Source organism: Cebus imitator, unplaced genomic scaffold (assembly GCF_001604975.1).
Source record: "Cebus imitator isolate Cc_AM_T3 unplaced genomic scaffold, Cebus_imitator-1.0 Scaffold16, whole genome shotgun sequence".
In the NCBI taxonomy this organism is placed as follows: domain Eukaryota; kingdom Metazoa; phylum Chordata; class Mammalia; order Primates; family Cebidae; genus Cebus; species Cebus imitator.
Genome location: NW_016107331.1, coordinates 2,417,177 through 2,421,712, shown reverse-complemented (window position 1 = coordinate 2,421,712; position 4,536 = coordinate 2,417,177). Strand labels below are relative to the sequence as shown.

The 4,536-nt window shown below is 38.3% G+C and overlaps 1 pseudogene; it reads left to right on the top strand.

Moving 5' to 3' along the window:
• Positions 1–1,758: 1,758 nt before the first annotated feature.
• LOC119468329 lies at positions 1,759–1,850 on the top strand (annotated as a pseudogene).
• The last annotated feature ends 2,686 nt before the right edge of the window (positions 1,851–4,536 follow it).

Sequence of the window (4,536 nt, the reverse complement as noted above, 5' to 3'; positions counted from 1 at the left end):
TGATTAATTCATGTCAAATCTTCATACTTGCAATAGTTTTCTCTTTTTCATTCCCAATCCAAATCTCAAGGACAATATACAGAAATTAATTTTTGAGTTAGAATGGAGGAAATTGCATTAAATTCCTTCTGAGAATTAATGTGAAGTTAAACATAATATTTTCTGACTCTACAATGCTTTTGCTTGCAGTTGTCCTTGCCATTTTTGTTTTAATCCTTTATCTCTGCTCTTATAGAGACTATTTCAATTTAGATTTTCAAGTATTTTACAGTAATATTTACTACAGGGGAGAATTTTTCAGTGTGTACAGAAAGTTCACCTTGGTTGAATGACCATTTTTGAGTAGTTTAGATTTTTTGCCATTGCTATGTGGAATGTGAAGGTTCTACCTGATCGATAAGAAGACACTTTTTGTGACGGTTAATTCATAGTCCTAGAAAAGCAGGATAGTTAATTTGTTTAATAGCAAAATCTTTGACTTGCCAGACACTTAAGAACACATTTAAAGTTGTGATGAGTCTGAAATAATTTAGAAACATGGCATCTGAATCCCTAGTTGTGATATTGACAGCTTTTCAAATGAATTTAGTCAGTGAATTCTGATGATTTGTTTACCATCTTTTGTCCCCCCAAGGCATCACAGGGAGAATGAAGTGAAAGAATAAGTGAGGAAGTAATGTATAAACTGTAAGGGTAGTTTAATGTTATAATCTTTATAATCTTTGTAATCGTTGTCCTCAGCATTACCACCACCACCTCTACCAGCATCAAGTCGTATCTCAACTATTGCAAACTCATTTTTCTTCCTCACCTTGCTTCAGTCAGTTCAAAATCCTCTTCGAGTAACCTTTCTCTCCCTTCACTCCAGCCTGTTCTCCTCCTTCTTCAAACCCCTCTTCCGTCTTCCAGATGAAGCTACCTCATATCTTTCTGAAAGATTCATTTTCTCCTCTAAGGCTTTTTCCTTGACCATCACAACAATCTCAGAAATGCCCAGTGTCAGCGATGACTGATGGCAGAAACTAATCTCCTTCCCTGCTTTCGGTTGGCTCTGCCTTTCTCAGATTCCATTCTCAGTGTAAATGCCCTCTATTTAAATTGGGAGTTCCATCATCGGACTGGCCTCCCTCATCTAATTTGTTATTTGCAGCATCATTGCTATTTATGGGTGAGGCACAGTAGGCATTAACGTGCCAGGTTCTTGCTCTAGAAAGATGGCATGGGGGACCAGCTTTCCTAGCATGCCCACCAGAGTTGTCTGCTGAGTTTAAAGAGAATGGGGATGAGCCATCACACATATTCTCCTCTGTCATCCTGCCCACAGGAATACATTTGAGAAAGAGGTATCATAGCTCCCCTCTGTCCCTGTGGAATAATGTTCTCCTTTGGCTTCTTTCTACATCCCTTTGTGTACCCCTCGGCTCCTGATATGCCTATGAGTAAGCAACCCATTTCCAGAAAGTGGCTGGCTCAAACTTTTGACACCTGAGTGATCCTACAAACCGTAGGTGTTTAAAGTAAAGGTTATTTATTGACACTTATTAAATAGATTTCAATTCATAGAGTTTCTTTCAAGTCCTCTTGGTTACCCTTTCTTGCTATCCAAATTATAACCACAATTTATTGCACAGTCACTATGTGCTAGTCTCTAGGCTAAGTGCTTCTAAGTACACGTCTTTACAACAGTCCTGCAATTACGCAATCCCTATTTTATGGTTGAGAAAATTTGGCATCTGAGAGGTTAAAAAGTTTGTCCTGATCCTTTTGTAGTTCATGAGCATGATGGTTGGGTGTTCACACACTTGTGTGAGATGTGCCACCTTTTACATCGGCACATTAACCATCTGACTTGAAAAAAGAAAAAAAAGTTTGTCCTAGGAAGCAAAATTTGGCAAATGACAAAGCCCAGATTCAAAGGCTTCCGTTTTTCTCACATGCTTCTCTAGAAATCTGCCCCCACGTAAAATTTAGTGCCCATACTACAAATTATTCCCCCTTCTCCCTTATTAGTTTTCTTATTCTCTACATCTTAGTTGTCAGGAAAAAAGAAAAACAATTGCCTGACTAAATTAATTTATGCTAAGTTATTGATGATTCTTACCCTTAAAAGAAGAATTTGTCAGCTCAAGCTATTTGTTACTTTGTAGAAGATATGAAAAAGAAACTTAGAGGGGTGCCTTTTTATACTTGGCCCAAGTCACCAAAAGCTCCCCTATTCCAACATATGCAGAAGCTCATATGTACACACACACACACACACACACACACACACACACACACACACATCCCTGAAGAATAAGAGGTTAACAATTTGAAATTTACTTTGTGCTGACCCCAGATTTCACCAATCGAGCTAAGTGGCTCAGGAAGTATTGACAAACTAAGATGTGAGCCTTGGCTTATATATGGGATTCAAGGTTAATTTTAATATAGTCTACTCAAAGAGCTACTGGTCTTTTCAATTAGCCATAGAATAAAGGACAATTTATATTCAATAACTCAAGTTTAGCCAGTGGAGAAAAATTATTTGAAAAGAGAACTGCTAAGAGACCTGACAGAGGAGATGCTATGTCAATAGACAGTCTTTTCTTCTTTCAATCTCTTTTTCTGACACTTGCTAACCCCTTCCAAAGTCTGCTATTCAAAACCTTGAATCATGTATGTAAAGGCTATATAACTATATATCTAATCACATCCCGTAGTCTCTTAAAAAAGTATTTTATTTAAAATTATACAAGGAATGCAAAATTACAGGCTCACCGTAAAAAACATTAGAACATATAGAAATATATACAGTTAAAAATAAAAGTTGCTTATCACCTTCATTCCCATTTTATTTCTTCCCTCCAAATAAACTATTATTCATAGTTTGTACACAGTCATACAGCTGTCTGGACCTTTTTCTATTGTTTATATACAGTTAATTTATACATAGATTTTTTTTCTTGTTTTTTCTTAATGTGACTGAGTTTATCCAAAATATTTACCTTGGTAGTTCCATGTCAGTATGTGTAGACAAGTGCCTTGTTCTTTTTAATAGCTGTGTACTATTCTATTTTTATAGATATATAATAATCTACATAACCATTTTTTGATTGGTATACTTTTGGGTGTTTCCAAATTTTTGCCATCACTGGTATTACTGCCTAAACAGAATATTTTATGGAATAGAGTCCTAGAAGAAGAATTTCTAGTCAAAGGCTTCCTTTCTTTGAACAATTACATTAGCTTCTAAAGTTGGCCTCATTCAGAGTCTCACAGGAATGATTAGATGAACTAAGACATAAATCCAGAAGAGCATGATCTTTCCAACTCTGGGATACTGATGTAAAATAATGGCTTTAGAAACAAATTATATATTCTTACAGCACACTATACACCAATGCACTTCTAAGTAAGGCACTTCCTAGAAATAGACCTTGTATCAAGTTACAGTTGAAAGGCATCCTAGGTATAGTGGCAAAAGGCAATAGCAACAATGATAGTAAGGTAGCATTGATGGAGCACCTGGTTTGTGCCCAGTATTGCTCCTTTAATCCTCCCAAACAATGTGACCCACTATGCTTTAGAAAGCTCCTGTGTTCTCAGGCAAGTTCTTTCATCTCTTTAGGCTTTGGTTTCTTCCTTCTGCTGTGTAAAGGAGAAGCTTACTCTGGCACTGGTTCTTGAAAGTCACTTATGTGTATCTCTTCCCAGCTTGTTCAAATGTTGGTTAAATGGCTTAAAGATAGCCATGGTGGAGGTATTTGTATCTTGGAAATTGGCAAAGGCTACAAATCAGGGTTTTCTTGGACCAGCAAGCTAATCCTAACACCAAACCCCTAACCTTCATGGGCAGGACCAGCCCTAAGCCATCCCATTTCACTTCCATATATCCAACATCACTTCCATCTACCAATATTCAAATTCAGATTAGGTGTCTCAACTTCTGGTGCATTACTTCCCTCCCTTACCTACCCCTCATTGCCTAGGTACCAACTCTTCCCCTCATCCCTCCCACATGTCCTGGAGTGGAAGAATAGGAAAGGTGGAAATAGAAACCAGTGATTTAACGCCAATCACACTTTCTTGTATATATTTCACAGCACACATTAGCAAAGAATTTTATTAATTCAGTGGAAGGGCTTATGGGGAAAATGGGTACTGGATTTGTATCCGACACCAAACTGCCACCCTTTATCAGAAAGAAGTAATCAAGCCAGGTGCTGTGGCTCACACCTGTAATCCCAGAGCTTTGGGAGGCCAAGACAGGTGGAGCACCTGAGGTCAGGAATTCGAGACAAGCCTGGCCAACATAACTAAAAATACAAAAATTAGCCTGGTGTGGTGGCACATGCCTGTAATCCCAGCTACTCAGGAGGCTGAGGTCCAAGAATTAGTTGAACCTGGGAGGTGAAGATTGCAGTGAGCTGAGATCATACAACTGCACTGCAACCTGGGCAACAGAGTGAGACTTTGGCAAAGGAAGAAAGAGAGGAAGGAAGCAAGGGAGGGAGGGAAGGAAAGGAAGGAAGGAAGGATAGAAGGAAGGAAGGA